Genomic DNA, 20,083 nt, shown 5'->3' with positions numbered 1-20,083 from the left:
AATGTGACCAAGTCCTGCAGGTGTCTGGTGAGTATGTGACAGGTGAGGTGAGTAGGTTTCCTGACTCTCTCCATGGGGTTGCATCACAAAATGCCTTCCTTGAACAGAGCTGGGAAGGGGCTGAGTCAGCCCTGCCTCATTATATCAGCAGGATGGGCCAAGGGCGCTTGCCTGAAAACTCAGGTGTGCATTCCCCAGCCTGTGGAGGCTTCTGAGTCCCTCAACTCCCCTGCCTTGCTCTGGAGTCTTACCCGGGTTTAGCACTGGCCATACACCCAGGGAGGCCCGAGAAGCTGCAAGATTATTCCCTTTAACAGAGGAGAAGATGGTTTGAGCAAGCCCCTGGTAGGCTTCCTAACCTGGAGCCATGCACACGGTTGGTGCTATATCATTGTGGACAAATTCATTAATTTGAAGGACAGCAGCCCTCGCAGGGGTCCTCAAACTTTTTAAACAGGGGGCCAGTTCGCTGTCCCTCAGACCAGTGGAGGGCTGGACTATAGTTTAAAAAAAAAAAAAACTATGAACAAATTCCTATACACACTGCACATTATCTTACTTTGAAGTAAAAAAACAAACCGGGAACAAATACAATCACACTGCCTCATGTGGCCCGCGGGCCGTAGTTTGAGGACCCCTGCGAGGCGGCAGTCCGATAAGTGGTGGGGGTACAGGAAGCCAGACCCAGAATTGTGAGGCAATGCAGAGACCCTCTTTGTGTTTGGAGATCTTGGCTCTATCACCCCCAGCTCAGAGGCTCCCAGCCTCATCATCTGCTGGGGCTAAGGGACCACCAGCCCAGGGAAGCCCCCCCAAGCGGCCCCAGCCTTGTCTCTCCCTCCTGTCTTTGGTCTCCCGCCACCCCCAGTGCTCCCCAGACACATTCCTCTTCCTCAGACCTTTGTTTCCAGAGCTCAGTGATTTCTTTGCAGGATTTGATTTGCCGCTCAGGCATTTCCTCGAGTGGCCCCTCGGTGTTTGCCCTCCTCCAGATGGCATCCAGATGCAAACATTTCCCTCCCCCAGCTCTGGCTCCTCGGCTGGGGGAATTTAATCCAGCTCACACCCACCTCTCTGCATCACCAGCTTTGTTTCTTGGGTCTGAGGTCAGGGCATGGACCAACACCTCTGCCTGCGGCTTCTCCAAAGCAAGGCTTCTGCCTCCCTTCTTGGCCTTTGTTCAATCCAACAGGTAATTGCTTGAGAGCCAAAGCAAATGTCAGCGTGATAATGAGGGAGATATCATGCAATTCTGGCTGGGCAGCGAGGGGAAGAGAGGGCGTGATTGTGTTGAGAGAGCAGTGCTAAGAGCCAGGACCTCCACTGAGGTCCCCAGAGACGACCACATCCAGGTGAGGAAACTGAGGGCAACAGATGAATGACAACCATGCTGACAGTTAGGGACCCATGTCCATGTGCTGTAACAATATAAAGATCGGCTCATTTAGTCCTTTGAGCTGGGCATCATCATCCCCATTTTATAAATGAGAAAACTAGAGTGACCATCTATAAAACAATTTCTGTGTGCAGGCACCACATAGAGATCGGCTAACTTAATTTTTGGGACACCTTGAGAGCTGGACATCACTGTCTCTGTTTATAGACAAGCTAAGAGAGCCTCAGAGAGGCATAGTAACTCTAAGGCCATGTGGCTTCTTAAATGGCAGAATGTAGCTCAGAACCAAAGGCTTCCAACCCCCCTGGGCCTCCTGTGTGCCCTGACTGTGTCAGCAGCGGGACCAGACCTTCAGGAGCTGTCTCCAGAGCCCTTTCTTGGCACAGTGACCACTACCCTGGTGGGAAACATCTTGAGGAGCCTGGGGAACAGTCCTGGATAGGAGTTTCTGCACCTGGGGAGCCTCACTGTTTCTCAGAAGCCAGGCTTCAAGCCCCCCAGCTCTCTGCTGGTGCTGGACTCTCGACTTGGTGGCGGGACTAACTCTTGGCTGCCCAAGAGAGGTGGGTGACCTCTGCTCAAACTCTCTGCTTCCCCTTAAAAGTTAATATTTAAACACTCTGCTGTGCCCCTGTGATGCTGCCATGGATATCAAAGTGCTTCCTGGTCCCAGAGACAACCCAGGGTTCCCCAAATCCCTGTGGGACTCCAGGCGGAGCCCCTTGACCCTTGAGCATTCTGAAATGACAGGCTGTGTCCAGAGGATTATATTCTTCATTGTACCTAGTCAGGCTTCCTCAACGGAAAATGGGGCATTTGGCCCAGGCTCAAGGCTGCTGCGCAGGCATTTCCTGGAACCACTGGGCATTGGACCCCACAGGTAGGTGATGAGGCAGGGTCCAAGGTCAGGCTCCCAACCCTGCACCTCAGGCAGCTGTGGGGATGGCCACAGTAAGATCTGCCTAGTAGTGCCTGCTGGGCCTGAAGTGTATAAGTGAAGTCATCTGAGTCCACAAGAGGAACACCCACCCATCTGACCTCCCCAGCCCTACAACAGAGCTGGGCACACAGAGCAAGTTAGGGACAGGGCTGGGACATCTTGCCTCCCTGCCTCTCCCAGGTGCTTCCTCCAGGTGGCCTCCCAGCGTGCTAGGTGGTAGATGCCAGCCTCGGCCAGACTCTTACTTTCTTCCCACTCCCTTCCCTCCTATCTTCCTTCCTTCCTTCTGGATTATACGTGAGCTTGGCTTTGCAGTAGAAGGGAAACCTGAGGAACGAGGATCTCTGAGCTGGGCTCTTCTCCCGGAGAGTGAGAGATGTTGTTTTCACCTGGAAGCTGGCAGGATCTGAAACTCCAGAGCACTTTAGGGAAAACCCCCCTGTGTAGGAGGGAAGAGCATCCATGCAGCCAGCAGTCTGGAGGGGCTGGCCAGACCTCTGTCCTTGTGGCTAGAGCCCTCAGGTGGGTGCTTATTTGCTTTCTGAAGAATTCCTGCTGGAATCTTATGGGTAAGTGTTTGAGAATTTTATTGATAGCCAGAGGGAGAGGACACCGCCACCAGCATCCAGGTAGCCTGGGAAGGGACACTGTGGCCAGCATGCCAGGTCCAGCAGGTTAATGTTTGACATGGAGCCACGTGTATTTCCATTGGGTATTTTTATCCTCTGTACCTGGCAGTGGGCAGCTGGCCGCCCTCCTCTGTGGGTGGAGGAGGGAGGGAGGGAGGTGCTCAGCTGGGGTCTCTCTGTGCAAGGCAGTGCTGCAGAAAGACCAGAGGGGCTGGCGTGGGGGGTGAGGAGCAGGGGAGTAAAAGAATGAGCAAGGACCCAGGAGCAGCTGGCTCTCCATGCTCCAGCCACAGCCCTGGCCCTACCTCGGGGCCACCCCAGCCCCTGGCTTCCTTCCCTCAGTGAGGACTGGCAGAGGTGAGGGGAAGAAAAAGGTGGGGAGGAAAAGCAAGATACACTTCTCTATAGCCCCACGGATTATCCTCATCAACAATGAGCTACTCTCAGGTCCTGCAGAGTTAGAGATTTCTTCCTTCTGGAGTCCCTGGGGACTCATTCTGATAGTGGGAGTTAGTCATAGCAGACTGAGATACCCCTACCTCCACCCCAATGGCCACCCTGAAACTCCCAGTCTAAGGGGGTAGGGGCAAAAGCTCATCACAAGAGCATCCAAGAGCCCTAAAACTAAATTTAAAACACCCATTGTGTTTATAGAGCTCTGGGATGAGCCCTGGGCTTCTTAAGCCCTCACTATCTCTCTCGATTTTTCTTCTTGGCAGTAGGCTGGCAGTAAAGAGTCTGGCCTGAGCTGACTTTGCAAGGCTGTTTACAGCCCAATGGCCAGAGTCCTTCTCACTCATGATGAGGGTACAGGGGAGGGAGGACCACAATGGCCACTCGGCCCAGGGCCAGCTGATGCCATGGTGCCAGCCAAGCAAAGCTGACTTTCTTCTGTCCCCTCCACAAGGTCCAGACAGGCATTGAAAGCGTGGAGGTGAGTTCTTGGGCAAGCCTGCCTACCAGGTGACACCCCCAGATCACCATTGGCTTCCTGACCCCAGCACTCACCAGAACTGGGTCTGAAGCAGGCTTGGCAGGCTGGCCCACAGCCCAGGGCCTTTCTAAGGGCTCCCTGTGGGTGTTGTGGGGAGGATCAAACCTGTCTGGGGAATCTGTTACCTCTAAGCAGCTCCATGAGGGGCTTTCTGGAATTGCCAATGAGAGTTCCCGGGGCTAGAAGGGATAGAGGTCTGACAGAAGACACAGATTTCCGGGGAAGGGTCCCAGTTCTCTCACAGAGCCCCCCACTGGATTGCCTTGCAGTGGGGTATGGGAGGGGGACTGGAGAATAGAGGGGGCCCATTTCTTGGTCGGGACTAGAGCTCCAACTCTGGTGACTAGTCACCACCAGGGGACTGAGTTTTCCATTCCTAGCCTACCTTCCCTCAGGTCTTCCTTTCCTGTTGTACCCTAAACCCTGGTGTTCTCAATGTACTCACCCGTCCTTGACCACCTCTCTACTCCCCAGTATGGGCCAGGCACTAGGCTAGGGCCATCCATCCACATGGCTTCCCTCTCTTCTCAAAACGACTTGTACAGTGAACTTCTTCACCTCCATTGTACAGAGAAGGAAACTGAATAGAAGATCATTCAACCATTAACCCAAAGTCACACAGCCAGTCAGTGTCTTGACTGGGATTAAACCTAAGTCGGTCTGACTCCAAATCTATTCAAGAGATCATATCAGTCATGTATCCCTTGTGTTTTAAATCCTATGCTTCCCACCCCATTCTACCCCATCAGCCGGATCAGAGGGTTGGACGTAATCAGCTCCTACAATCCACTGTCTCAAATTTCTCACCATCAGGAAGTCCTTTCTGGAGTCTTGCCTCATGCCTCCTGCTGTCTCTTACCCTGAGATCAGGGAAGGTGGAGCAGAGATAGTCCCCCAACTCTGCCCCATGCCCTGTTTTTGTGTCCCAGGGAACTGTGACATTTTTCTGTGGCCATGGAGGGTGGGTTGCTCCTGGCTGCACAACTAGGGGAGGAGGGGACTCTAGCCTGGTGCTGGAAGATGCAGATGCTGTCTTGGGCCACCTCACAGAGGAGACATGGACACTGCTTTCAGACCCTATCATTTCCTGCTGAGTCCGGGGTAGGGAAGGAGTGAGTTGGAATAAAGGCGGGGACTTTGGAGACCCTGGGAGGGTTCTTGGCTTCTGATGCTATTGAATTCTTTGGGACAATTGGAGGCTGCACCTCTGAGGGTACCAAGAACTGGGGTCTGAAAACGCCCACATGACTCTCACAGCCCTGCTACCCACAGGTCTTTACCTGTGGACGAAGCTGAAGGAAAAGAACACATGCTTGCACCACTTCCCTGAAATTGAGTTCTAGTCCTCAACCTGGTGAAAACGAAGGGGAAATTCCAAAAACCCAGCTCGAGGGCCCTGTCATTGAACCCAGAGTTTCCATTTCTTAGAAGTCTGCTGTTTTCGGGTAGAGCCCTCCTGACCTCTGGCTTTGTGGCTGAGTTTTGCAGATGGGTCAATCAAATCCAGTGTTTAGAGAGGGGGTTGAGGGGACACAGTACAGCTCCTACAGTTCCCTGGCCCAGCAGGAACGGAAGAAGCTCCTTGACCTTGAGCCCATCAGAGCTCCTCTCCCAGATTGCCTTGCCCTGACCCTTAGGGCCCATCCTTTCTCAAGAAGAGTGACAGTCCCACTACCACTGTGGGAGAGAAGCAGCCTGGGCTGGGCTATAAACAGGGCCTCTCCATCCTTACCCTCCCCTGTGTGGTGTGAATCCCCTGCACTCCAGTGCAGTGTCAATGGACACATTGCTGGGAGTGTATCCATCCTGGGATGAGGCCCTTCCCTTAAGACGCTGCCATCTAAGGGGAGACACAGTCATGCCATGGGTTACAGGCCAGCATCAGTGCTAAAGAGAGCAATAAGAACCCTCGGGTTTTCCAAGCACTTCCAAAATGGGGCACTCCATATATGTTAACATATTTAATCTCACAACCATTCTAGGAAATTGATACTGTAGTATCTACATTCTACAGATGAGGAAGTCGAGGCCCAGAGCTGTTGAGTAACTGGTCAAGGGTCTTACAGCTAGGAAGTAGCAGAAGCAGAATCAGAACCCAGCTGGTCTACCCCAGAACCTGCACTCTTACCCTTTGCACATGTGCTGTGTAATATAATGGCCACTAAAAGCTTGTGACTATCTAACTCTGAATTCATTAAAATTAAATGCAAGCACAATTCTGTCCCTTAGTTGTGCTACTGAGCACCTTTAAGTGCTCAGTTGCCACATGTGACTAGAGGTGGTCACATTGGGCAGTTCAGATATTAAATGTTTCGGTCACTGTGGAAATAGCTACTGTCCAACACTGGTCTACACTCTACTGCCTCTGAAGGAGCAGTAGGAAATCATCTTTTAGTTGGTAGACTAAAATAATAATTAACAATGAGATAACAATGGCCACAGTTTACTAAGAGCTTCCTTCATGCCAGGCATAGTGCCAAACTCATAATCCTTACCCAATCTTAGGCTCAGGAAGGTAACCCAGGGTCACAGTAGCCAGGAAGTGAATCCAGGTCTTCTTAGTCCCAGAGTTCAGCCCACTCTCCTTTCCCCTCCTGCCCCACCCCCTGCCAGAGTTTATAGTCCCTGGGGGAAGGAGAGGAAGGCAAATGCACAGCATTTCACAAGACTTGGGATTAAATAAATCAGCACATAATTAACATCATCACATTTCCCCAAGCCTCCCAAGCCTGATGACCAGAACATTGCGTTAATGAGGTCAAGGTCTTGATTTTGAGCCCTATGAGCACCACATCACTTCACTTTGTGGGAGAAAGCCTCAATCAGCACCCCCAGTCCTGGGATCAGGAGGCAGGACGAGCATTGATGCCACAGCACAGCCCGTGGCCTGCCATCAGAAGCTCAGTGCAGGGCTGGGCTGGAGGCCAAGAAGAGTCCTATTAAATTCTAGTGGGTATGTGTCTTCTGGATATTGGAGATCTAGAAAGGAGGATGGAGTTAGTAGAAAGCAAAGCCCAAGTTTGAAGAAAAGATGTGGTAGAAGGTAGAACATAGTTCCTGAGACTTTCTTCCTCTTAGTAGGGTAAAACTTTTGAGGGGACTTGGTGATGACCTACAGGGGTTTTTGAAGGCTTGGCTTGGGTGGTGAGACCTGATTTCAGTATCATTTAAAGACTGTGCTGTTATTGAAAAGTTAGCCGAATTATATGTCAACCGCTACATGGCATCTGAGGAAAGAGGGCCCAGCAACTGGTGAGAACAGACAGTTCAGCCGACAATACCTCCCCCAGGCCTGAAGAATACACGAGATAAGGTAGGTACAAACCTAGCATGGCACCAGGCACATGGCAGGTCTCAGTAAATAGTCATTAAATTATCTGCCTCCTCTAAGCAGCATTTTCCTGGGTCAGCATACCACCAGGTTTGGGGGACTTTGATGGTGCAAGAATTATGCCAAAGGTGCAACCAGTGGCTGGCTATATGAGTCAGGATAGGTCATTCTGTGCTGCAGTGACAAATTAACCCTGAAATCTCAGGGGACTAACCCCACAAGATTGCTCATACTACTTGACCAAGGCAGATTGGCAGGGGTTCTGCTCCACATGATTGCTTAGGGACCCTGGATGTTAGATATACCAAATTTCAACAAAGGTCGTTTTCACTGCTATAGGGTAGGGATGAAAAAAGAGAGAGACAGAAAGGGAAAAAGAGAGGGGAGGAGGAAGGAAAGGAGGGAGGGAGGGTAGGAAGGAAGGAGGGTTAAAATCCAAAAAATTGAAAATATCAATTTCTTTTTTTTTTTTTATTGTTGGGGATTCATTGAGGGTACAATAAGCCAGTTACACTGATTGCAATTGTTAGGTAAAGTCCCTCTTGCAATCATGTCTTGCCCCATAAAGTGTGACACACACTAAGGCCCCATCCCCCTCCCTCCATCTCTCTTTCTGCTGAAAATATCAATTTCTATATCCTGATGAGAATATAGAACAACAGAAACTCTCATTCATTGTTGGTGGGAATGAATTCATTCATTGTAAAATGGTACAGTCACTTTGGAAGACAGTCTGCCAGTTTCTTACAAAACTAAATATAGCCTCCCCCTACGATCCAAAAATTGCTCTCCTAGGTATTTACTCAACTGATTTTAAAACTTATGTCCACACCAAAACTAGAATATGCATATTTATAAAACAATTTATTCAGAATTGCCAAAGATGTAAATGCCAAAGTAACCAAGAAGTATTTAAAAGGTGATTAGATGTACAGACGTGGTTCATTCACATAATGTAATAATACTACACATTTGGCAATAAAAAAAGAATGAGTTTTCAAGCCACAGAAAAATCTTAAATCACATTGCTAAGTGAAAGAAGCCAATCTGAAAAGGTTATATGCTATATGATTCCATTTATGTAATATTCTGGAAACAGTAAAACTACAGAGATGGTAGACACATTGGTGGATGCTAGAGGTTTGGAGTAGGGAGAAGGTTGAATCAGTGACGCACAGAGAACTTTTTCGGATGGTGAAATCATTCTATATGATACTAAAATGGTGAACACGTGACACACAATTATTAAAACCCATAAATGTTAGAACATAAAGAGGTAAGCTTAATGTATGCAAATTTTAAAAAGTCATTTAGGAGGTTGGGAGATGGCAATACAGAATGCGGAATGTGACAAGAGAACCTAAGTATATTACACAAGCATAAAGCAACCTCACTGAAGGGGATGCGAGGGACAGAGGCTGATGATGTAAGTAGTGTGGGAAATGAGTGAGGTCTGTAGACTAAGGGCAACAGGGACTGTACATGCACACTGCCTTCTAGTTGATAAAGCTGTTTCCCATATGTTTTTAAAAGTGTTATTTGAGATCAAGTTGAACAAATAATGTTATACATTAAATTAGGCTTTTAAAAAGTTTTATTGTGATATGATGAGTTTAATTGATTTTTAAAGTCCTTTTAACTAAAATTCCAAAAGAGCAGGGCAAGGATGCTCTGGCAAGTGAATGCTGGTGGAGATGAAGCACGTTAGGGCAGATCCACCATGGCAGAAGCTGCTGGAAGGAAGGGAAGGAGTAGGCTTGGGATAGTGCAGGGATGAAGATTTTTTTTTTCCTCTTCCATTTTGCACTTGTTGATATAAACAAATTAAATATTTAAAAAGCAAGAATAGGCTCGGTGCCTGTAGCACAGTGGTTAAAGCACCAGCCACATACACTGAAGTTGGTAGGTTTCAACCTGGCCCAGGCCAGTTAAACAACAATTAAGAACTGCAACAAAAAATAGCTGGGCATTGTGGCGGGCACCTATAGTCCCAGCTACTTGGGAGGCTGAGGCAAGAGAACCACTTAAGCACAGGAGTTTGAGGTTGCAGTAAGCTGTGATGCCACAGCACTCTACTGAGGGTGACATAGTAAGAATATAGGATGATCCAGGTGATGTGGTGGGTTCAAACCCTGCCGGGGTCTGCCAAACAACAATGACAACTACAAAAAATTAGCTGGCCATTGTGGCAGGCAACTGTAGTCCCAGCTACTTGGGAGGCTGAGGCAAGAGAATTGCTCAAGTCCAAGAGTTTGAGGTTGCTGTGAGCTGTGACTCCATGGCACTCTACCGAGGAGAACATAGTGAGACTCTGTCTCAAAAAAAAAAAAAAGGACAAAAATTCATTGAACAAAGCAGCATGAATAGAATAACTGCTCCCCTTTCAGATAACCTCTCTGAATGATAACCTCACTCTTGTGCATAAGTTCTGGTGTTGTTTATTAAACACACACAAAACCACCTGATCCATTTGAAGACATGTTGCTCCTTGTACCTTGGGCTGTGCAGTTGAGCAGCAAGGTGGTGCAGTGGACAGAATCCCCATCCCACTCACCAGCTCTGTGACCCTGGGAGATAACCTGACCTCTTTTAGCTTTGGTTTCCTCTTTGTAACAGGGCCAAAATTCTCATTTACCACATGGCAGTGGGAGATTATATGTGGACTAACAAGCTAGGGTCAGGTGTGGTGAAAGCCTTCAATTAATGGTGGTGACTATTAGCTGAGGAGCTGGAACACAAGCAGATCACTCAGAATGGCCTGAATGGGTCTGTGTGGACAATGGGAGAGAGGAGGCTTTGCTGACTGAGCTGCTCAGGAAGGCCCACCCTGCAGGTGCTCAGTGTATGGGTGGGCAAGAAAGGGTGAGGGGTCACTCCTGCAGGTGCAGGAATTGGAGCAAGCAGAGGAGGCTGGGCCGAGCAACATGGGGGGCTGGAGGGGAGGCCCTTGGAGCAGGGGAGGAGTGAGGCCTGGAAGGGCCAGAGAGAAGGCATGGAGGTGGGCAGGGCCTCCACACCCCAACAGTAAATCCTTCTAGTGTTTATCAGCCTCAGCGACCTCTTTGGTGACCCTAGTACCTTTTACAAAATAAACAGTAGGTGATGGCACTTCTGGAGGAAGAAAATAAAGGATCAAAGCTAGAACCTGTGCCAGGGCAGAGGAGGGCCCTGCACTGAAATGAGCCCAGGTGGGCACACTGTTCCTTTCAGAGGCCTGAGTAGCCATGGCCATTCTTAGGGTCTTTGCCCTCCTGGAGTCTGCTTGAGGCCTCGAGCCTTCAGGTGGTCCTGTCTACCCTCAAAAAGCGGGGAAGGACAACCTGGCATCAGAGACTGTTCCTCTAATCTTGGAGTTGAGGGGAGCCAAGGCCAGAAGCTGTCCATATCCTTAGGCCTAAGGCTCCTGCACACAGAGGCTGATTCTCCCCGTCAACTGGGGGCTTCTCAAGGGAGGGTGAGTCTTCTGCCTCAGTTTCTGTCTCAGGATCCCACATGGAGATCTGCCCCAGTGGACCCACGCGATGTGGAGATAAAAGCTCCTGCTTACTTAAAAAAGCATCCTTTGCAAACTGTGCCAAAGAACGGGGCCAAAATAAAAATAAAGAGGGGATTTTGTTGTTTTTCTACTTACCATAATTTCAAAATACCTTTTTCTGGCCTGCGAGAAGATGCTTCCTCTGGGCCAATGCTGGGCCTTGGGTTGGGTGGCAGCGGGAAGGTGCCAAGGATCTTGCTCTTGCCAAACTAAATCTGTCTCCTGACCCTTGTGGCCAGCAGAGCTGAGGCGGGCCCACCACCCCCACATGGCAGGGTTTTCCTAAGGCCGCCAGGCCGTGGCCATCGTAAATAGTTTAACTGTGTTTATGTAGCAGTAACATGCGTGTTACCTTTCACAGTGACCACATTCCAGAGGGCAATCTTGGGTGATTTACCTCGTCCAGTGTGGCTGCCAGTCCCTGCATTGGGTGGGTGGCCTCCGGGGCCCAGCTCTGCTGTCCCAGGAGGACTGTTTTTAAAGAGCTGCCTGGCACTAGACACTTTATGTCCCACCTTGCCATGCCCCGCTATGTGTGTGTTCTGATTCTGGGTCTTCCTCAGCAAGCTCCCCAGGGTCGTCTGGGGAGTCTGAAGGGAGCTATTGGGGTCAGCATGCCCCTTCCCCAGACCTTCTTGCCTCTCTAGCACAGGGAGCCAGCAACTGGGGCTCGCCCATCATGTGCATGGTGACAGGTGGGCACAGGTTCCAGCTTGGCTTTCAGCACTGGCCCTGGTGTCTGCTGCAGCGACAGCCCTGGCCGTGTAAAATAACAACTAACCTTTGTGGAGCTCTTACTGGGCACCAGACACCATTTTTTGTGCCTTATAAAGGAAATACTGTCACGAGCCCCTTTTATCGGCTATAAAACTGAATAAAACTGAGGTATGGCAAGTCCATTTAAGTTGTCCAAGGACACACTGTGAGAGCAGGCCCAGACTTCCCCAGACAGCCTGCCCTCCACTGCAGCTCTCCACTCTGTGCAGATATGACCCCTGGGAGATAGAGGCAGGAGGCAGAGGATTGCTGGGGTCTGCGGCACACTCCCACATACAGCACCCCTGTGCATGCAGGCACACAGCACGTACCAAGTGGGAACAGGCCCCTCCGCACAGATGCATGCATGTACGTATCTCATGTACGTGCCCCAGCCACATGTGTGCACATCCGGTCTATGTAAGAGGCCCCACACATACGAGGTCTGCATTTAAGTTTGCAAACTTATCCTAGCAAAAGTGCTACATATCTCACTGCTGAGTATCACTACGGTCACCTTCGAGATACTCCCCTTATGAAGCTATGCCCTGAGGCCAGTGCCTACTCCACCCTTCCAAGCAATTTTGGAACTCCTTTTCTGGAACAACCATCAGAGTCATCATCATACAAAGATCTGACAATTAAGTGTGCAAACTCGCCACTGTGTACATAGCCGGCAGCACTGGTACAAACAAGTCGGTAAGCGCTCCTAACCCCGGTGTGTCAGGGTCTCACAGCTGGGTGCGTGTTGCCGTGCGGTGGTGTCTTGCTCAGGGCCATTCATTATTGCTGTTTCATGTTTTTGTGTGCTGTGACAGCTCTGATGGCCATTCCAGAAAAAGTTCCAAAATTGCTTGGAAGGGTAGGCGAGGCACTGGCATTGGTGCACAGCTTCCCAAGAGGAGTAGCTCAAAGGTGTCCAGAGTGATATTCAACATTAAGGTATGTAGCACTTTTTCTAGGATGAGTTCATGAACTTAATTGTCTGACCTCATACATGAACACATGCACATGCGTGTGCACTTCTATTCATGAGTCCACACTATACATGTGCATTTCCCATGCATCCATTCCCACACTGACACACATACATGCAGATACACACAACAAAACTCTTGTGTGCATGGAGTGTGTCCCACCACTTTGCTAATGGAGAGCAGACTGTACTTCCTTTCCCTAACCCCCAAGCTGGTGTCAGCCCTAGGACAGGCAAGGCAGAGTGGATATTCTTATTACATATGTTCACTCAACCAAGATTTCCTGAGTGCCCACTGTGTACAGGGCCTTATGCTGGGTACTGTAACGGGAGGCTCAAACTGAGGCTCAGCACAGCCCCTTGGATGCACCCCGTGCAGGCAGAGAAGGCCACAAAGCAGTCAGCACAGTCATCCCTATTTCCAAGGCTCAGCCTGGGGAGTGCAGGCTCCAGGCTCCACTGAGAATGGTGTAGCTGCCTCTGAAGGCCACACTGCTTGCTCAGTTCTGAGACCTACCAGAACTGGGCCCTCTTGCAGGTTTGAGGACTGGGTAGTGGCCCAGACAGGGATTCTGGATGCTTTTGGCAGGGTCCAGGCCCCTTCCCCAACATATTCATGGCAGAAGCAGCAGCACCGTGTCCCTGAACAGCTCGGGAGAGATGAGTCACCAGGCACACCCACCCCCAAATGCCTGCCTGCCAGTCACAGCAGCATGCGGGCTTGGCTTTGTCTACTCAGCCTCCACAAAGGTCCACAGCAGGAATCTTCCTGATGTCTAGTCCCCCTGCCAGCCCTGCCATGCCTCATGCTGTGAATTATGTGGACCTCACCCAGGCCTCACCCAATGAGGGGCCAGGCCTTTTATACAGCAGCATCTATTACCAAGAGCAGGGCCGTGAACCCCTAAGCTGGGAACTAAGCTAAGGACTCACTGGCCAGAACCAGCTTGGTGAATGTGAATCATGGAGGGCCCATGCTTAAATGGACCCTATGTTTGGTTGATTACTCCGTTGTTGAAATTCTTAATAGTTTTTGAACAAGGGCCCCACAAATTATGTAGCTGGTTCTGTCACTGGCTGAGGCTTTCTGTGGGTGAGAGTGGCACAACCCTCCCCCACCCCGTTTCCTGCTGCTCCTGCATGCCCCTGGGTTGCCCTGCCACTGCCAGCTCGGCCTCCTGCCCTGGGCTGGCCCAGACCACTGAGATGTGGGCGGTTGTGGTTTCTCGGCGCCCACAGTGTAGCCACAGTGTTTGAAGATGCACTTCAGTGGTGTCCTCAGACTGTGTTCCTTCTGTCGCCCAGCCTGCGGTTGCCCGCCTGCTGTCGCCAGGGCATGAGGAGCCCGGGAAGGGGGCCCTCGCTCAGCCCATACTCAGCTTCTGGTTCAGAGCCCACATACAGACTGCTCTTTCCAGCCCCACCCTAATGCACACCAGCTCTAAGTTCCTGAGCCTCAGTTACCTCAGTTGTAAAATGGGTATTAAGAAACCTTCCCCGTAGTACAGGTGGGAGAATTCCTGGTAAGACACAGGAAACACCTGGTAACAAGCCCAGCACAGAGTCGAGTCAGCGAGGAACAGTGCCTACAGATGCAACCCATCCCGGGGGCTGAGTGTGGCGGTAGGCAGAAGTGTAAGGAGCTTAACTGGAATGCAGACAGAATAAACGTCCAAATGGTGACACTGAAGCCCAGGATGAGTCTTGTTCCTCTGTTCACCAGACACCCCCCACATGAGCCCTGCCCTGTCCTCGACTGTGCAGAAGAGATACCAGCTCTGCTGCTCAGCACCATGTGCTGTGTCTTAAGGGCATGAGTTGGGGTTTTTCTGATACTATGCATGCTTCTTCCCATCCCTTCAATCATCTTGTATTTATTAGGCACCTCCTAAATACCTAGCACCTGTAAAACCTCAGGGCCCTTTCTTTTTTTTTTTTTTTTTGTGGAGACAGAGTCTTACTTTATGGCCCTCGGGAGAGTGCCATGGCATCACACAGCTCACAGCAACCTCCAACTCCTGGGCTTAAGCGATTCTCTTGCCTCAGCCTCGCCGAGTAGCTGGGACTACAGGCGCCCGCCACAACGCCCGGCTATTTTTTTGTTGCAGTTCAGCCAGGGCCAGGTTTGAACCCGCCACCCTCGGTATATGGGGCCGGCGCCTTACCAACTGAGCCACAGGCGCCGCCCAACCTCAGTGACCTTTCTTGGGACACACCACAGCAGCCTCTAGGGAATAATCCCAAGACAACTGCCTGCCCTTTGCCTCCTTTGATCAGTGACAAAGAGGCCAGTGTCACTCTACCATTTCCAAGCCTGATGGTCCCAGGCACCACTGAGCCGGTCTGAGAAAAGGGACAGCAGCTGCAAACCCTCCCTGCTTGTCACCCCTTTTACTTCTCAGACCCACCTCTGCCCAATCCTTGGAGTCACTTGTCTTTCAGGGGCCTAGTCCACTCTGACCAAGTTTTGGTGAGTACAGACAGAACAAGAGAATGGGCTAATGGAAAGTAGGAAGTTGAAATGAGGGCCCAATGCTAACGGGACGTCTTGGGCAGCTGCTAAGGGGGTTTGAGCAGGGCAGTGGCATGACCAGCTCTATCTTTAAAAGCTCACTTGGCTGTGACGTGGAGAAGGAGTTGGAGGGACAATGGTGGACACAGAAAGGGCTGATGAAAAGCAACTGCAGGGCGGTGCCTGTGGCTCAGTCGGTAAGTCGCCGGCCCCATATACCAAGGGTGGCGGGTTCAAACCCGGCCCCGGCCAAACTGCAACCAAAAAATAGCCGGGCGTTGTGGCGGGCGCCTGTAGTCCCAGCTGCTCGGGAGGCTGAGGCAGGAGAATCGCTTAAGCCCAGGAGTTGGAGGTTGCTGTGAGCTGTGTGAGGCCACGGCACTCTACCGAGGGCCATAAAGTGAGACTCTGTCTCTACAAAAAAAAAAAAAAAAGAAAAGAAAAGCAACTGCAATAGTCCAGACCCCTACCTCTGAGAACCTGACCACTCCAAACAGGCAGGGAGGCCTCGGAAGTCTGGAGACGGGGCTTTTGCCCTCCTGCCTGCAGCACCCCCTTCTGGCCTGTGAGCATCCGTCCTTTCCTTGGCCGGATCCTCGTCCAGCCTGTGATCCTGGAGCTCTGATTTATTCAGCCTGAGAACCAGTCAGTGAGTCTCATGTTTCCCCAGGCTGCAAAATAGATTATTTTTTTTATTAGCTGTCCCTTGTTAACTCATAATTGCAATCATGTAACATTTAATAGAGGCACAAAGCGATCCCCATCACTGCTCCACAATCATTCATTAGCTAACAAGACTGAGAGGCTCATAAAAAGGGGGCCATTAAAAAAAATTCTGGGGAAATGGAAAGCAGGAGGTGATGCAAGCCCTGGTTAACAAAGGCTGAGGGCTGGGGGAGGCGTGAGCGGGTGTGAGCAGAATAACCCAGCCCTGATCAGCCACAAAGCAGCGAATGCTGCTCCCTCCTCCCTCTGCTGCCTGAGTCAGAGAAGCCAGAATGTGTTCAAAATCGAGCAATGTAATTAGCAGGTTGCATCATGCCCCTCGATTATAAATTACAATGGCCACAAAGACAGTGGCTAGAGCAGCAGGGATTAGGTGGGGTAACCCAATCCTAATGCCAGGAAGGGGAACAGAGAGCCCAGAAACTGCCACCCACCACTCAGAGACCCTGGTAGCCTCTGCCTGGGACAGCGACAAGTCCTGCTGAATACCTGCTTTGTGTCGCCTGAGATAATGATTTACAAACTGGAGGAATCAGAACGTGTGAAAAGAGGATGCCCCTCTTAACCCAGCCATTGTCTCCCTCGGCTGGAATGTCCCTCATCTCCACCCACTTGGTGCACCTGTGCACACGGTTGCTTTGAGGATGGTCAGGGTGAGGAGCCCTCATGGGGGCTGGACTGATAAGATCTGAAGGAGCTGAGCCTGATGTGGAGACACAGTCAGGGATGATTGAGACTCAGCAAACAGGGCTGGACCTGAGTGATCTACTGTGACTTCTCTCTGAGGCAGAGTGGGGGTAGGGGAGGACAGAGCTCAGGGCTGAAGACAGTGAATCTGAATCTATCCAGACTTTGTCCCCAGCAGGCTATAAGAGACTGGGCAAGCCATTCCTCTCTCTAGCCCTCAGTTTCCCACTACAACCCCTCATCTGGCTACCTGACAAGGGCAAGTCATTTTCCATCTCTGTGCCTCAATTTCCCCACCAGGCCTTGCCACAGCTGGCTATGTGACCCAAGACAAACTACCCACTCCCACCCTCCCTCCTCCCCCCAGTTTTTCCATTTACAAGTGATCCAGATAATCTTTAAAGTCCCGCTTGAGTCTTCTCTAGGTCTAAGATGAACTCTGTTTTTCCAAACACTAACCAACTAGCCAGCTAACCTGGTACCTTGGAGACCAGGGAAATGGACCTGGCAGCCCTACCATCTGGCCATCTGCCTGAATCAGAGCCCAGGGAGGCAGGGGGAGCTCAGTCTCAAGCAAATCAAGGTACAGGTGGCACCACTCCCCCTGAGCCCATGTAGACACACCCTTTACTTCTTCCTGGTGGAAGATTTGGCCTTTCAGACTGGCCTTTGCAAACAGCCCTTACACCATAATATTTCCTTAGTGGCCCGATTCTTGTGCACAGGAAATAATCTCATTAATGTTATTATCTCTGTGGAGGAAGGACAAGGATATATATTTGCCCTTAAGTTCAATGAACTCGGCTTTCTTGAAAGGAAAACTCCAGAGCTAAAGCACTGCCTTGTAGGAAACTTTCCTTGGACAAGACTTGGCCCCAGACAAGTTTCATTCTCAGTGTGGGAGATACTGCAGCTGCCCCCTGAACTGTGGCCCTCAGCCACGCTGGGGCCTCCATGTCTTCCCTCTCGCCTCAGTTTTCTCCAACTAAAGAAACTGAACTGATAGACAGGAATAGGTATTCTCAATATGCAAAATGGGTGTTTGGGACAGGAGCCTAAGCAGCACCGCCTGTACTCAGAGCCCAGCATCGCTCCCTCTCTTGGACTGCTGTGGGGGCCTCCAGGCTCAGCCCCTCAGATTCCTTTGCTACTCTGCAGCCACAGGACCTTGCTAAAAATCATGACTGATCATTCTTCCACAGCTTAAACTATCCTTCCAAAGGCACCCCTCCTCAAAGACCTAGGCCTAGCAGGTTCCACAGGCTGCCCAGGCCTGGGCCCGACCTCCATCTCCAACCATTTCTCTCTCTGTGTAGCCCAAGAGAGAATCCTTGGTGCCCTCATACCCAAGGCTGTCTCATACCTCCAGGCCTTTGTGCACACTGTTCCTATTGCCTGCACTGCCCTTGTCTTGGTCAACTGGCCAGTTTAGATTCAACCTCACATTTGGGCCACCTCCTCCTGGAAGCCCTCTTGCAGGTGCCCTTTCTGTGCTCCCCCACCTGAGCAGCTCTGTCTCAGCAAGCCTATATGTGCTATGTCCCCAGTCTATGAGCTCCCTGGGAAGGAGCTCAGGGATGGGGGTTGGGGTAGGGGGACACTGGGATGCCCAAGGCCATATCTGCACATAGTCGGTGCTCACAAGCGTCTTCCATGTTGAACTACTGCCTTTTCCCACACTGAGGATAAGGTGGTGCAGCCTGAGGCCGGAGGCTGGTGAAGTCTGGAAGACTGGCTCACTCATTCATTCGTTTGAGTAATTTGAATACCTGTAGTAAGGGGCAGGGAAGGAGTGGGGAGATCTGGGGGAGAGGCACCAGACCCATCAGCTTTGGACATGTCCTTGAAGGTGCTCACAGGCTCCCCAGAAGCCCCTGGCCCTTGGGCTGGGGTTGGGAGAAGGTTCAAGAAGCCACCCTCTGTGCAGGTGGACCTCCAGGGTGGGAAGGCCCCCATGGCTGTTGGTGGCACTGGAGACTGCCCATCCGTTTCACCCAGCAGGGCCTGCACCTTATTGGCAGTGATCTCCTGGCTCCCAGTCAACAGAAGCTACTCTGTGGGGATGGTGAGGGGGAGAGAGGCATCTGGAGGTGTCTTCTCACCTATCAGGGGCTCTCAGCACATCCTCCTAGTGATGAGGCAGCCGTCCTTGTGTCCACATCACCAAGGCAGGTGACCACTCTGCTCCTGTGTCAGGGTGACATTAGATCCCTAAGTCGTGACCTCACTCAGGCATCTGTCCTTGGCTCCCGTCTGCCTCTGAGCTGGGAGCCAAAATAACAGCAAAGATGTGGCTGCCTGGAGACCTTTCTTGCAAATGATAAACTACGAAACAATAAAGTTATTCCCACTTAATAGGATAGAAAACTGGGACTCACAGATACCGACATGCATGTCTGAGGTCACACAGCTCATAGGGGCCTACTTCAGATGCACTACTTCAGGGCCCTTCTTCCTGGATGTGGGGCTGGCCACATCCAGTGTAAGTGGAAATGTGAATGAAAATAATAGCTACATACATCGGGTGTCTACTTTGTACATGACACAGTTTTCAGAACTTTGTTTTCATTCATTTAGTCATTAATATATATTGAGTTTCAGGCACTGTTTTAGGTACTGGGGATATGGGAATAATAAGGCAAAGTCCCTATTGTCAGGGACCTCACCTTCCCGTGTGAGAGACAGACAATAAACCACAAAATAAATAAATAGAAAATAGACTAGGAGGTGAAAAGTAAATCAGAAGACGGCCTCTGATTCCGTGACATTTGAGAAGTACCCTGAAGGAGCTGAGGGAAAATGGGACTATTTGGGGGTTAAAAGTGCTAGGCAGAGAGAACAGTAAGTGCAAAGGCCCTGGGGTAGACATATGCATGGCATGTTTATGGAAAGCCAGAAGGCTGGTGAAGTGGTGCCAGTAAGAGAAGAGTGGGGTGACTGAGTGTAGAGAGAAAGCATTGTGGCATTGTGTTAGTTGTATGTTCACTCAGGTGACATTACAGCAATGCCAAGCACCAGGTAATGTTATTATTCTCTTTAGCTGATAAGAAATGAGATACAGAGAAGAAAGGTAATCTGCTCACAGTCACACACCAAGTATGTGCCTTGGTGCTGGTGATTTGTGGCCTTCCTGGCCCAGAACACTGGTTCCAACTTCCAGGTATAGATTAGAATCACTCAGGGAACCTGTAAAGAACTTAGATTACCAGGTTCCTAATTTTAACAAGATACCTAGGTGATTTTGACAGAATCTCATGACCCTAGGCCATGGGGGATGGCCGTGAGTAGGCTGGACCAGAGAAGCAAGCACTTGGCTGGGAGCCAAACTCCAACTACTCTCTGATCTCTGAGGGGCTGCGGTCTCTCATCTCACTGAACCTCAGTCTCTTCATCTGTGAAATGAGAGGGTTGAATTCTATCAGTGAATTCTCCACTTGCTTTTTAGCAGTAGAATTCTCCATTCAAGCAGGTCTTAGGTGGAGCCTAATACATGAAAATAGGTCAAAGAAGTTTTATTTGGGGGGAAGGGTGGGGTTCAGCTTATTATTCCCTTAGCAACCTCTGAAGTATAACACACCAATTCCCTGGAGCTCCGGTTTCT

This window comes from Nycticebus coucang, chromosome 9, assembly GCF_027406575.1.
Source record: "Nycticebus coucang isolate mNycCou1 chromosome 9, mNycCou1.pri, whole genome shotgun sequence".
Lineage (NCBI taxonomy): Eukaryota > Metazoa > Chordata > Mammalia > Primates > Lorisidae > Nycticebus > Nycticebus coucang.
The sequence above is the reverse complement of the archived record's forward strand: the minus strand, read 5'-3'. Positions refer to the sequence as shown.